The sequence below is a fragment of the Canis lupus genome, chromosome 8, assembly GCF_011100685.1.
Source record: "Canis lupus familiaris isolate Mischka breed German Shepherd chromosome 8, alternate assembly UU_Cfam_GSD_1.0, whole genome shotgun sequence".
Classification (NCBI taxonomy): domain Eukaryota; kingdom Metazoa; phylum Chordata; class Mammalia; order Carnivora; family Canidae; genus Canis; species Canis lupus.
The window spans coordinates 5,797,391-5,813,371 of NC_049229.1; the positions used below are offsets into that span (position 1 = coordinate 5,797,391).

The 15,981-nt window shown below is 36.2% G+C and overlaps 1 long non-coding RNA gene across 1 annotated transcript in view; it reads right to left on the reverse strand.

Annotated features, from left to right (window-relative positions):
• The window catches only part of LOC102153196, a 57,690-nt gene extending 41,971 nt beyond the window's left edge, over positions 1 to 15,719 (reverse strand). Inside the window, exon 1 of the long non-coding RNA XR_005362815.1 lies at positions 15,578 to 15,719. This is a non-coding gene — a long non-coding RNA (uncharacterized LOC102153196). The remainder of the gene's footprint in view (positions 1 to 15,577) is intronic.
• Positions 15,720 to 15,981: the final 262 nt, after the last annotated feature.

Consider the following 15,981-nt stretch of genomic DNA (forward strand, 5'->3'; position numbering starts at 1 on the left):
TGGCTGCAGAGCAATAGGTAACTGTTAGAATATTTAAACAAAGAGATTGATTATGAAAATCTAAAGAATGATGGACAGGAAAAGGATGAGGATCAAGGACTAAGTCCTGGGTACTCTAATATTTAGTTAATATCTATACTACATTAGTATATATTAATATTACATGCATATTATATTAAATTTTGACTATATTATTGGAAAAATATTTTGTAGTTAAAAATAGCTACGGAAGGGATTCTCTTATATTTCAAAAATGTTAAGCCAGTGTGACAACTTACAGTGACAGTGTAACCTATGAAAACATCAAAATGTTTTCATCTTTTGCTTCACAAATTCTATTTGTTTGTAAATGAGAACATGAAAAGTCTATTGTTAGAAATTACTATGTATATAAACACACACACAATATATGTATATTGCAAATATCACAGTGACTAAAGTCACAGTGTGTGCGTGTATGTGTGTGTGTGTGTGTGTATGTGTTTACTGGCCTAGAGCATCATATTTGGGAACCATGGATGACAATGACAAACAAAGCTTTATGCCATAATGAAATTTGTGATCTAGTGGAGGATATAGACAATTAAATGAACAATTACGATGTGAGGAGTATGGCCTGCTATGGGACAACATACTGGACAACTTTAACCTCAGACTTGGGAAAAAATCAAGAAGAGAAATTTTCTGAATAAATCAATTTCCCAAATGAGACTTGGAAAATATATGAATGCTAACCAATCAGCAAAGATTATAAGATATGAAATCCTGAAGGTCAGAGAAGGAGAGACATCATTATATGTTCTAAGATTTATAAGAAACTGTGGTGCATAGTGTTTGGAGGAAGGGGAAGAGTAAGAACAGAAACACTGAGGAAGACATACAGGGGATCAAAATGCAGGATTCTAAGTATTATTCATCATGTTACAAAGTAAGACTTTATTTGAAGATTTAAAATAACTGTTTCAGTATAGTGGTAGGGGTGAAAGCTAGGCTATAGACAGTTTCAACTTATGATAAATTGACTTATGATTTCTTGACTTCACAATGATGCTAGGGTGATATGAATTCAGTAGAAACCATACTTGAATTTTTTGGATCTTTTTCTGGACTAGTCACATGTAGTGTAGTACTCTCATGATGTTGGATGGATAGCAAGCCACAGCTCTCAATCAGCCCTGCAATTGCAAGGGTAAACAATTCATGTTATACACTTTCAATGATTCGGTGTCCACACAACCATTCCATTTTTCACTTTCAGTACAGTATTCAATAAATTGCATGAGACATCCAACACTATCTTATAAAATAGATTTTGTCCTGGATGGTTTTGCCCAACTACAAGTTAAGGTGAGTGATCTGAGCATATTTAAGGCAGGCTATGCTAAACTAGGCTAAACCATGATGTTTAGTAGATTAGGCATAGTAAATACATTTTTTACTTAGGATGTTTTCAATTTAAAATGGATTTATTGGAACATAACCCAATCAGAAGTTGAGGAAAATTTGCATAGTGGATTGAAGTATGAGAGGGAAGAGAATAGCCATAAAGATGTTTAACACTTTCAAATTCTGTTTCTATGAAAGAAAGATGATAAGGACTTGGTGGCTAGGAGAATAATGTGTTTTCAAAGAGGTTGTTATAAAGTTAGGCAACACTTGAGCATGGTTAGTCCTGATAGGGAGTAAGCTCAAAAAAAATGGTAGAGCTAAAGGTACAGGAGAAGGAATCCTCCCCCATTCATTGAGGGAGAATGCTGAAAGGTGAAAAGGAAAGAGATCAAGAGCCCAGGTAGAGACATTAGCACTAGACAGTTAATTCATGTACTGAAATGAAATGGAGAGAAAGGAGGAGAGGATAAGTGCAGGTGCAAAGAAACTGCTTTGGTTGCATGAAGTTGAGAACACTGGTAGTAGGCTTCTATTTTCTCCTTAAAGTAGGAGGCTAAGACATATGCTGAGGGGTAAGAAGCAAACTGGCAGGAACAGAGGTTTAAGGAAAAAAGGAGAAGGTTGGAAATAGCTGTTACAAAGAAATGAGATCAAGAACTAATTAGGAACTCAATGGCAGCCCAGTGGAAGTTGGATGTCATGAATTTAGAATAGCATCAATATGCTAGGTTGTAAGTTTATTCCCCTCAGTGCTCATCATTAGGGATATAAACTCAAGGAAGATAAGGTAGCTAAATTCGGTCAGAATTATCTCTTCCAGGAAGATATTTTAGAAGGACGATGGAGCCATATGACACACATGCTTCAATATAAGGCAAGTTAGGATAAATGTTACATGAATGATACAAACAATGATGTCTATAAGCCTACGGAGAAGAGGCAAGTCAATATTGCATGCATCTGTCAAAGCAAACAGTGAGAGTTTTCTAAGATAGATGGGAAATGTCAGGACATTCTGGATGAGGAAAACTCACAGGTGATGGCTTAGTGCTCTTAGAGACAGGAAAAGGAGTTAAAGAAATGATGGGTCCTTGGTAAGAAGTGAGGTAAACTACATTAGAAAGGAAGGTGTGCCTAAGTCAAGGTAGTGTGTGTGTATGTAAGTTTGGAGCCATTATGAATCTTGAGCAAAATAATGATATATTGTGGGCAGAGGTGATGAACAAAGGGTGCATGCACGCACACACATGCACAATAAACTCTCATGCCTTAGTCAACATCACTATTGAATAGACACTCATGCTTTAATTTGGTTAGCAATAAGTGGATACCTTAGGAGTATGAACAAAATTGTGAGAGTCATATACAACTTTTAATATTCTATATTTAGCAAATGTAGTTTTGAAAACTCAGTATATTGTTTAGTTTCTAAAAGTTTTGTTTCTTTCTTCAACTAATATTGATTAAGTACCAGGTACTCTTCCATGTGGTAGGATTACAATATGAAAGAAAACAGAAAAAAGAAAAAACCCTGTTCTCAGTGAGTTCATCTTTTATTAGGAAAGACAGACCATAAAAAATAAATAGATAAAATACATGGTATGCAATGATGTGGTAAGTTCTTTTAAAAATGAATAAAGCTTGGAGGAAAATGGACAGTGCCAGGTCTTGGGAGATGTTTTACAAGTTTCAATTGAGTGGTCAGCAAAGGCCTTATTATGGAGTTGACATTTGAAAAAGAGCTGAAGGATATAATAAAAAAGCCATAGGGCAATCTGAGGTGATTGTAAGGACTTTGGCTTTTACTCTGAGTGAAAGGGCAGGTCATTAGTGGGTTTTGAATAGAGGAGAAAATATGATTTGATTTAAGTTTTGAAAGGATCATTTTAGCAGCTATACAGAAAGTAGAGTAGGTAGGTAAGAGTAGAAATGGTGAAATGATAATGAGACCGTTTGTCATTTGAAAGAGCAATGATGCTGCTTTGCACTGTGGGTAGCAATGTTGCTGTGATGATCTGTTGGAATATGAACATATTCTGAAGGTAAGGTCAATAGGATTTGATGAGAGATGGAGATAAGGTATGTATCAAAGAATGAAGTAAAAAATGACTCCAAAATTTTTGACTCAAGCCAAAGGATAGATTTACCATTTCCTAAGATAGAAAAGACTATAGGTTGGGGGATCCCTGGGTGGCTTAGCGGTTTAGCTCCTGCCTTCAGCCCAGGGCCTGAACCTGGAGCCCCGGAATGGAGTCCCACGTCGGGCTCCCTGCATGGAGCCTGCTTCTCCCTCTGCCTGTGTCTCTGCTTCTCTCTCTCACTCTGTGTGTCTCTCATGAATAAATAAATAAAATCTTAAAAAAAAAAAGACTATAGGTTGGAGATGAAGACCAGGAGTTTAGTTTTGGACCAACAAAGTCTAAGATGCTTACTAGACATCCAAATGGAGATCTTTAGTAAGCAGCTAGCTATATAAAATCTGGAGTTAAGGCACAATTTCAGCATAGAGATATAAAACGTGGAGTATTTGTCATCTAAATGAGTATAGGTAGAGCATAGGACTGGGCTCCAAAGCCCTGCAAAATTTATGGGAGATTGAGGAAAATGACGGTGAGGTAGAAAGAAATTCACTTTAAATACAAAGATGCAAATAGGTTAAAAGTGCAAGGACAGTAAAAAATAGAATATGCTAAATGCTAACCAAAAGAAAGCTGGATTAGCTATTTTAATATCAAACAAAGTAGAATTCAGAGCAACGACTATTACCAGGGATTAAGGGGGTTATTTTACAATAATAAAGGGGTCAAGATGTAAAAATCCTAAACATTTACGCATCTAATAATAAGCTTCAAATTATAAGCAGAAACTGAAACAACTGCGAGGAAAAACAGAGACAGCCACTGTGATGCCTGGGCATTTCAACATTCTATTCTAGATAATATATAGGAAAATTAGACCAAAAGTCCATAAACATACAGAAAATACAAATAATATTGTGAAGAAAGTTGACGTAGTTGATATTTGTAAGACATTCCACCTCACATTTTCCTTAAGCACAAATAAAGAAGGCATTTTCTAAGATAAGCCATATTCTGAAAGTCCAATAAACAGCTCTATTGAGAGCTTTATTTATTTATTGAACTTTAAAATGATCAAATTTTACAAAATATGTTCTCTGACCACATTCCAATTATTTTGGAAATAAATAATAAAAATATCTCTGAAAACCCCCAAATACATTGTAACTGAAAAACAAACTTATAAACAACTTGTGGTTCAAAGAAGAAACCACAAGAGAAATTAGAATATATTTTGAGTTGAATGAAAAAGGTAATATAATATATTAAAATTTGTGGTATTTTATTCAATGCATAAGGGAAAATTTCTAGTATTCAACACTTGTAGTAGCAAAATATAAAGTTCTCCAAACTATGTTCTGAGTTTTTTTTCCTAATGAAAATAGACAAAGATGAAGAAATGAAACCCAAAGTAAGATGAAGAAGGAAATAATGTAGATAAGAGCAAAAATCAATCAAATAAAAAAACTAAAAGGAAAGAGAGGAGTGAGAGAATATAAATAGAACAAAAGCAGGCTCTTTATAAAATTGATAAAAACAACAAACTTCCAGCTAGACTGAACAGAAAAAAAGGAAAAATGCATAAGTTGCTAATGTCTGATGAAAAGAAACTATCACTACAGATATTACAGAGATCAAATAGATAATGAAAGAATATTTTGAACATTATACTAATAAATGTGACAATTTAGATGAACAGAAAAATTTAAGACAAACTACCAAAGCTCACTCCAGAAGAAACAGATAACCTTAATATTTGTGTAGCTATTGGAGAAATTGAAACTCTAGTTATCTTTGAACAAGAAAAGTTCAAACCCAGATGGCTTCGAGGGTGAATCCTACCAATCATTTAAAGAAGTAGGGATACTACTTTTATACAAACTCTTTTCAAAAATAGGAGAGAGCTTTCCAATTCATTCTGTGAAACTTGTATTACCCTGATACCAAACAAGACAAAGCCATTGATAAAACATATCTACACACCAGTATTCTTTATTTAAAAAGATGCACAAATTATAAATAAAATTTTAGCTACTGAATCTAAAAATATATCAAAATGAGAAGACATTTTGACCACATTGGGCCATGTGGTCTCAGTCACAGCTATTCAACCATGGAGCACAAAGGCAGCTGCAAATGATCAGGGCTATGTTTTAATAAAACTTTATTTATGGACACTAAATTCAAATTTTCCATAATTCTTACATATTACAAATGTTATTGTTCTTTTGAATTTTTTCCCAACCCCTTGAAAATATAAAAGCCTTTCCTAGCTCATGGGCCAAGCAAAAACAGATGGTAGACCAGATCTGGCTAATGGGACATTATCTCTGGTGTAGAGCAACTGGAACAGTCACATTCTGCTTGTGGGAATTTAAAATAGTATGACCACTGTTAGTTATTTCTGATAGAGAGCAAGCATGAGCAGGGGAGGGGCAGAAAGAGAGGGAGAGAGAAAGTCTTAAGCGGGCTCCACACTCAGCACAGAACCCAATGCAGGGCTCAATTTCACAACCCTGAGATCATGACCTGAGCCAAAATTAAGAATCAGGTGCTTAACCAACTAAGCCAACCAGGTGCTCCAGTACAAAACTTTAAAAGCAGTTTGGCAGTTTCTTTTTTAAAATTCTATTTAAATTCAATAAATTAACATATAATGTATTATTGGTTTCAGAGCTAGAGTCAGTGGTTCATCAGCCTTATGTAATATCCAGTGCTCATTGCATCACATGCCCTCTTTAGAGTCCATCACCCAGTGCTCCCAACCCCTATCCCCTTCCCCTCTAGTGACCCTCAGTTTGTTTGCTATGATTAAGAGTCTCTTATGGTTTGTCTCTCTCTCTGATTTCGTCTTGTTTAATTTTTTTCCCTCTTTTCCCCTATGATCCTCTGTTTTGTTTCTTAAACTCCACATACGAGTGAGTTTGTACAATAATTGTCTTTCTTAAAAAGTTAAACATATACCTACTATACAATCCAGCCATTTCATTCCTAGGTATTTATGCAACAGAAAAGGAAGCATATAACCTCACAAAGACTTGTGCTTGAATATTCATAGCAGTGTTATTTGTAGTAGCCCCAAACTGGAAACAACTTAAATCTCCATCAATTAGTGAATGTATAAACAAATTGTGGCATATCCGTGCAATGGAATCTCAGCCATAACAAGGAATAACCTATCAGTACACACAACAACAGAGAGTGCATCTTAAAATAATTAGGCTGAGTGAAAGAAACCATTTATAAAGAGTATATGCAGTATGGTTCCATTGATATTAAATTCTATGTCATGCAAGCTCATCTACAGTGATAGAAAGCAAAACAGTGGTTTCCTGGAGAGAGATGGGCATGTGAGAGAGGCCTGGATTCCAAAGGGCCACAGGAAAACTTCTAGGAGTAATAGAAATGTTCACTATGTTGATTGCGATGATGGTTTTAGAAGTATATACACGTGTCAAACTCATTACGTTGTGTATGTCAAGTTGTACCTTATATCAACCATACCTAAATAACATTGCAAGAGATTAAACCTGTCCTCAGAAGCAATTTTATAAATTTTACATGCTACCCCAAATTTAAACTAATGATTGTCCCTCTGGGGCAATTGCTTTTTAAATCTTGCATCTAATTTTAGAACAGTGGGCTTTAATTCCTTGAATTTGTCAGCAAGATTTAGCAAGCAGATGGGGAGTATATCTGGAGAGGCAAGCATATAGTAGGCAATCATAATGATTTCTGAATTGAGGAAGGACTATGTTGTCAGACAAATATGCATACCATTTAAGCATTTACATTTTTGACTGTGCGTAGAACCAGTCACTTGGGGAGCTAAGAGACTAGGGTGGGACCTCCTCCTTTCTAATTTGCAGATCAATTTTGATTTTCCCAAATCTTAAGATTTCAAATGAGACAAAGTAAGTCTCTGTGAATTTTGCCAACTGGTATGTTGAAAGTGAGGAGTCCAAGTTTCCCCACTAAAAAATCTAAGTGCCAACTGGAAATTTGGAGACAATCTATCCCTTCGTTTTGTAGATAAGAAAACTGAGATACAGAAAGGTAGAGTGACATCGTAACACATTTTAATCAGTTTCTGTTACATGCCAATCAGATACCAGCTGAAGTACTATGGGCAAGTAGCAGACAAGCTTATATAGTTACATTAACAAGAAAAATGTGAGATTATATCAAAGATATTAATGATCAGTGAATAGCTGTCCTCATGAGTTTTCCTTCCTATAAAGTCATTAACATATGCACATATGAAATGTGCACAGAGTGAAAAGTGGTGTAATAGATTGGTGTATACTCCCTGTTATTATCCTTTTAAAATAGTTGGATATACACCTGAATTTAAAAAAAAAAAAAAACTGTTAGGAACATATAAATTAACACATTAGCCCTGAACATCAATAACGATGGTTTGGGGTCTGGGTATGACCTCATCCCGAGAGAGAGAAGATTGTCTTGAGAAGATAATGCATTGTTTTCTATTATATATATGATACTATTTAAATTCAGCACTGATTAAAATTTGAAGTAAGTTTAATGTCACTGCTTTCATTTATATAGGTGAACCCCAAATGGAAACTCTGAAGCCCAAATTGATTTACAAAGCCCTATTATTCTCATGTAGTTTTTCCTTGTAAAACTTCTAACTGGTTATGGTATTGTTTCACAAACAAAAGCTTTGCAAGGTTATCTTTTTTGTCTGGTTTGTCTGGTAGCTCCCTTGTCTCCTAACCTGCATTACACATTCTGAATAGGACCCTGTGAATGTAATTAAGGGTCACACATATGATATAAAGAGTAGGGGGTGAGGAATTAATTTCTCAGTTTTTCTTCCCTGGGCTACAGATCAGTTTGCAAGTTACTATTCAATTCAGCAACACAGAGCTCAGAGGAAAAGACCAAACTGCTACATCTGCTCTGCATTATAAAGCAAGAGAGAGAAAGAGAGAGAGAGAGAGAGAGAGAGAGAGAGAGAGATTAGATTTTATTTGAGCACAAAATGAACATCCACAGTCTGTACACTCTGCTTGGGAATAGCTCCGTGTTTTAGGTTGGGTAGCTTTTTTAATGCTCTTTTCCTCTTCCTCCCCAGTTCCACCCAGTTCATCACTAAAGCTCAGACACAGTACTCTTCTGGGCCCCATTTATGCAAATTGTGGACCATTCAAAAGGAAGAGCATAAAGGTGATACAGAATGGCCAGGAAACTGCACTCTGAAGGTGATTATTAACACCATGAAGGAGTCTGGGGAACGAGATTAAACCATGTCTACTTTGAGCCACTATCACAAATATTTTGACACCAAAATGTGGTTTCACTGTGAAGTACCTATGACATTCAAAGAGAACATAAAGATGAAAATGCTTTTAAAAATAAGAAAGCATTAAAATGGTGGAACAGTCTACTAATTGAGAAATTACTGGCATTGATACTGGGGTGATTTGATAACATTAAATAGACATTACTAGACGTTACTTCATCATACAGAAGAGGAGACGTCAGTGGGATTTATCATACTTGCTATCTTGTTCCTATTCATGGTTAATTACTTAGGACTCTGGGAAATCAAATAAAACTAGCCTGGTCTCTTCTATAGAACTGAATTCACTGGTTGGTGCAAATGTGTTTGCAACATCTTAATAACAAATCAGTGCTGCCCCCTTAACTTGTGAAGCTCCACATTAACAATAGGATCTATTAGCTATACAACATTGGTTGGAAGTTTATTGGCTTTATTTAGGAATGGTCTTGCCATTTCTACCCTCTTCCCAAAACTGCCAAGGGGCTAAAGTTTGATTTAGTTACCCCCTTCCTACAGTCTCCTCACTTCCTCCCATTTTGTCCCAGGTGAAGTACCACAGGGACAAGCAGTTTTCTTTTCTTTTTATTTTTCCCCAAAACTCTCATCAACTCTTCCACTGTTGTCTTTCTTACCTACCTGCTCAAGATAACAGACTGAGGATTAACCTCAATTTCTTTCTTCTTTAAGAAGAAAATGACAGGAACAGTATTTGTAAATAGAGAGAAACCATAACAGTTATCGGAAGGTAAAGGCGAGGGAAGGAGCAAAAAGAAGGAATAAAAAGAAAGCAGAAGTGAAGCAAGTTTTGAGGACTTACTGAAAGAAAGTGTAGAGAATCAGGTTGAAGGAGACAAAGAAGAAGGAAACCTTTGGGGAAGACAATGGGCATATGAGTGGGTCATCCTTGTGTTCTGAAAAAGCTCCAAAAACTCAAAGCAGCAAAATAAACCACAGCAATTCACTGTCAGTGAACAGTAATTCTTCTAAATTAAAAACGAGGACATTTTTTTAAATCCAATGAAGAGATAAAATGATTAAATGGGAAGAACAATAAGAAATTGCTGAGAAGATCAAATTGAGGAAATTTCCCAGAATGAAATGTACAAGAGAATGAGTCAGAAAGAATAAAGGTTCATGAATGATAGATACAAGAAATGTAATCTCATCCTATTAGGAATTTTAGAGAAAAAGAAAAGAAAAAGCAAGGGAGAGGAAAAAGCAATAAAGGCACATATATACAACATAATTTCCCTGAGTTAAAGAAAAGTAACAGCCTTCTGATAGAACAAAACCACCAAGTTTCAAGCAGAAGACATTTTAAAGATCCTGGTGAATTTTGAGAATTCAGAGATCCAGAGGAAATGCTAAATCTTTGGAGAGCGAGGGGGTAGGTTCCCTGTGAAGGAAAGAGAATTAAACTGCTGTTAGACTTCTCATTAGCAATCTGGGATGCTAGAAAACAACAGAACAAAGTCTTCAGAGTATTAAGGAAAAAATTAATTGAAACTTATTTAGGTATTTAGGTTTAGGTTTTGTTTTTTGTTTTTGTTTTGTTTTGTTTTGTTTTGTTTTAAATCAGAACAGGGAATGAAAGGAAAACTTTTACTTGCTGTTTTCATGCTAGACCAGGGTTCAGGTGCTGCCTGCCTTTGTGTGATCTGAGGGTTAAGAATGGTTTTAACATTCTAAAATAATTTTTTAAAATTCACTTTCACAATACATGAAGACAATATGAAATTCAAATTTCTGTGTACACGCATAAAGTTTAATTGGAACATGGTCTCACCTCTGTATTTACATATCATCTGTGGCGACTTTTGTACTGCAATAGCAGAGTTGTGACAGACAGTATGGTCTCTCAACCCGAAAACATGGATTTTTCTGGTCCTTTACAGTGCCAGTACCTATTTTAGAGTCTTTGCTTTTCAGCCCCATTCAGGTGGATCTTTCCTCCCCACCCACAAAAAATTTATATAACCCCATGTCCCATTTCCTCAGGGCTGCCTAAATCTTAATAGGTAACATGACTAGCAATGAACATATTAGCAGGAATCAAATAAACAACTGAAAAGGTAATAGAATTCCAGTTCAAATGAACTCCACAATCAATGTGAAGTCAAAATAAAGACGTCTTTGGACATGCATGGACTCTTAAATTACCCAGCCTCTCAAGGTAGCACTCCCAAGCAGCAAAAGAGTCATACAAAAAAACAAAACAAAACAAAAGATGATGTGGTACAAAAGAAACAAGGGCAGAATAAGGTTTGGATAAAATAAAGAGAATAGAAGGGAAATTCAAAGGAAATCCACTGGACCTTCACACATGAATCATTCCCATCGGAGCAGAGACTTAATGACAGGATTATATTTTCTTCTCTATCCATTCAGTCATACTACAGAGATCTAGAGTGAATAACATTTATATAACAACAAACTGAAAATATGGCTTTCATTCTGTTTAAGCTATTAGACCTAACCTGTAGACAAAGAAAACAGGAGCATTATTTATATTTGTAGGTTAGAATATACATTTGATATAAGTTAATAATGAAATAATAATCATACAGTTAACAAAAATCAGAGATAAGATGTAGGGTTATAGTGCCCAAATCTTCATATTTCCAGGAGGTTATGACTATCTGAAATTGGTCAAGGAATAAAACATAACACTAGCTACCAGAAATATTAACTGTGGTTAACTCTGCAGAATGTGAAAAAAAAAACAAAAACAAAAAACAAAAAACTTATTCTCTAATTTTAACTTTAGACACTTTTTTTTGTTTCACTGTATGCAGGGTACTCCCAGAACGACAAATACCCAATCTCATCCCCCATTCTCCCAGGGCTGCTTAAAGTCTTGATGGATAACAAGGGTAGCAACAAATACATCTACTCACATTAGCATGGGTCAAATAAATAAGTCAAAAGGCAACATAATTCCAGCTAAAATGAACCAGTCTCTGTACATCCCTTGTAGGCTGGAGCTGGGAACACAATTTCACCTCCTGTGATGGCCCAGTGGGAAAAGGAAACCCCTGATCTATATAGCTTTCTGCAGCCCTCAGTGATATCCTGCAGGTAGGAACAGATTTATTTGATTCAAGCCTATTCTAAAGGCAAACAATTACAGAAAAATGATCAATGGGAAGCACAGTATGCTTGGGTCAAATGATGATTATTTCTGGGTTAGGCCTACAGATTAAGCGTGGGTCTGACAGCTCAGGTGGGCATGTAGGTAAATGGATGACCATTCATTCTGAGGGTGGAAGTGAATCTGGGTCAGTCGTAAGAGTCTGTCATGGATTTTGACCACTAGATGATGCTCCCGAAACCCTAATTTACTTCAAATATTCTGCGGCCAACTATAGATGTCATAAAATAACCCACCTCCTTAAAATGGCCACAGAAGGACTCTTAGTCTCTTGAAGCCAACCTCTCTCCTGAAGGTTGTACATCAGGCTAAAGTCAAACTAGTTCCTACTGAGCCCAGGGAAATGGCTCACTCAGCATGAAAAAAGTACAACCCAGCAGGCTTCCTGCCTTCAAGTGTTTTTCTCTGACTAAAGCAACATGAAATGGAAAGAGAATAGCAACCAAAAACAAATAGTTCAACCAAATGTCTTTTGCAGATAAATTACCTGGAGAGCCAGGCTGACTTTCATGGCTACTCTCTTCTCGACTGGGTTATTTCTTGTCTTCGCCCAAATCTGTGCGATAGGGATCTATCCTGCAGGATTCATGCTTTGTTTATTGTCCATGCTTCTGAACAATTTCATGAGAAAGTCGAAATCCTTGAGGGGATTTTCCCCTGCTTGTTTTTATGGACTTTGGCCTTGCAGTATTTTAAAAGTCATTTTTATTTCCAATTATCACTGCCACTGACTTACTGAATTCTACTTCCCCCTGCTTTTTCCCACTTCCTCTCCTTCCCTTAAGCAGTTTTTTTGTGGTTGAGGAATAAAGTTCTGTCTCTCTCTCTCTCCCTCTCTCTCTCTCTCTCACCTCTTCACTCCAGTTAGTTTCCCCCTGCTGGTCCCAACTGTTAATCGGACCATTTCTTCCACACTAAATTACAAAATTATCCTGAGGCAACAAAACTTCAACATGAATGTTTCTTTGCAGTTCAAAAGTATTTTAGGCACTAGGTGAATGCCTAGTGAGAGTTCATCCCAAAATGTACACAGTAGTAATTCTTTGGGGTTTAATTTAAGCTATGAGAGCAAAAAATAAAGTAGCGTTACTTCAGCAACACATCTCCCCCCCCCCCCCTTTGCTTAGTGTTTATCAGTGCTTCAAGGTCATCCTCGACACTGGCAGCTTTAGACTCATTCTAGGGCTTCCTCTGTTAACAAATGGCCCTTTTGACTTCCTCTCCTTAGCTTTGCAGGATCCCTCTTTAACCTTCTGTGAGTGGAAAAACAATCATGCAGCCTTGTTCCTTCTTTCTGCAGTCTCGAAGATTTGCTCTTGAATCTCTGCTGAATTCTGTTTGAATAATTCATCCAACTCAATTTTTACTGAGTGACTAATGTGCTAATTAAAAGAGGAGTCATTTTAAGGTTGGATTGGGTGCTCATTACTAAACATCACTATAAAATATTCATATTATATTTGGGGATTTGGGGGTGTGTGTAGAAAGGACAGGCATGTGTAGGCATGTTAATACCTTTTCAAAAACCATGATCAAAATCACCATCTTTTTGTGATTTTGTGTTGATGTTATAGTGTTGTGTATAGTTGTGTATGTTGTGTTGTTGTATAGTTTTGTGATTTTGTGTTGATGTTATATGTGTTGATTTTGATTTTGATTTTGTGTTGATGTTATAAATCCTGGGCTCTGCCATTTCTTGCTGGGTAAAAATGCATTTAGGTAATGGATGACACAATTTAAAACAAAAGGATCCAAAAACTGCATCTCTGCCTAAATCGCTCAAGTGTCTAAAGAGCGGTTGGATCCAGTAAACAAGGCTATCTTGATTCTAGGAAGGTCTCTTCATTTTTCAAGCCATGCCTTGAATATATCAACACATTTCAGGGTTTTATTGTATCATATTAGTCATATGTATCTAGATACACCCAATCGTAGAAACAATGTCATTTCTGCCTGACAGGGAAATGAGATTTTAGTGACAATTATTTAAGATACTATGTGACATTCTGCAGGCGAATGGTCTTTTGACCAGAGAACTTTCCCTAAAAGTCAAGGTCTAAAATCTCTTAAAAGTATATTTGAAATCTTTGGTAAGTGACATTCCAATACACTGACTTCTCAGATAGTCTTGAGTAGACTTCCTATCAAAAAACATAGTAAAACCTTGATAAATGGAAATGCTTGAAGAATAGGATATTTTGACTAATTTAATTCTGTAATGAAACAAACACCTCTATTTAATTCTTGTTATTGAAAATGGTTCTCAAATACATGGTTCCTCTTTCCTTAATACCATAGGGATCAAAAATGCATTTTTCTTTGATGACTGAAAATTTTGGAATTAACCATCATGAATATCTATCTATCTATCTATCTATCTATCTATCTATCTATCTATCATCATTTACCTATCTATCTGTTGCAAATTATGGATTATATAAAGTCTCCATGAATTTATTAATCTGACTTTTTACTCTTTCCTCCTTGAGTATGTTTCATATAAATAATTGAGTTGCATTACCTACTTAATCAAGATTTACTGTGTACTATTCTTAGACTTTAGTAACAGACTAATAAACCAGTCCTTGGAAGCAGGGCAACACTTAGGGAAGCACATATGATGACTTGAACCTTGTGGCTGTTTGGCATTAGATGGAGACACAATCTAATTGTTTAAAAAAGTACAGGAATGAAATTAATAAAATGCAGGTAGAGCCTTCACACAGTGGACATTAAACTGTCAAATTTTTCATGGTTCTAGTTGAGAATGCCAGTACCACAATATATCATGGGAAGTATCAGAACAACTAGAACTTTGTACACAGGGCTTCTTTTTGTACACAGGGCTTCTTTTTGAAGATTAGTATTAATCTGGAAACTCCTTTTTCCCTGACAGAAACCCAGAAGACTCTATTACGCCTCCCACCACAATGGAGATTAGAGAGATACCCACATCCAGCATTACACTAAATTAGACAACGGTCAAATAAAGATGTACAGACACAAATGAAGGGATTTTACAAGGAAGGTAAACTTCCTTGGAAATAAAAAGGAAAAAATAAAAATTCTGAACATGGTATAAACATAGAGGAATTCCAAACAGAGAGACTTAGAATTTTAACATGAGTATTATTTAAAAGTTCTACCCAGGGGGACTTGGGTGGCTCAGTGGTTGAGCATCTGCTCAGGTCATGATACTGGGGTCCTGAGATGGAGTTCTGTATCCAGCTCCCTGCATGGAGCCTGCTTCTCTCTCTGCCTGTGTCTCCGCCACTTTCTGTGTGTCTCCCATGAATAAATAAATAAAATCTTTAAAACAAAAAAAGTCCTACCCATTACAAGAAAGCAAGATACCTAAAACATGAAATAGCAAAGAAGTAGAACATTAGAAGATACAGAGCAGGAAAATCTAGCATTATAAAACCATGATAGTGAGAATAGAGTAAAGCTTTGGGTGAGAACGGAGTTATTGCCCTTAGTCACAACCATCTGAGTGGATTCCACTAATTCCCTCCTGAGGATGCTTTGGAAGGTCATGTTAGAGTAGGAGGACGAAGGCTTGGGTTCAGCTCTAGGTCCAGACCCTTTCTAATGAGAAGATCTTTCAGCAAATTATTTGCCCCCAGTTTTCCACCAAAATAAACTTACCTGTTCTTTTGATGAAATAAGGCAAGTACAATGCAATCACATAAGAAATGCTCGAAGCCTATGGGACCTATGGGACTGCTGCTGTGCTGTAACTCTCAGGTGTCAACAAAGGAACAAGTGAGCATGGACGTGAACAGCTCTCTCTGCCTGAAAAAGACAGAAAGATGTCACATAGGAGATACCCTTTGAGCTGGGTCTTGAAGGATGAGAAGGAGCCTACCAGATTGGAAAAAAAATTAAAGACATGATTTCGAGGATCATTTCAAGGAGTGGGAGAGATGTGAATGTACATCTAAAGAGAAAAAAAAAGCAAGGAAGGAAGTTTAAAAAGAACGAAGTACAGTGGTATCATTTTGGAGACTTGTACGTAGAGATGCATAAGATATTTGACAAAAAAACCCTGC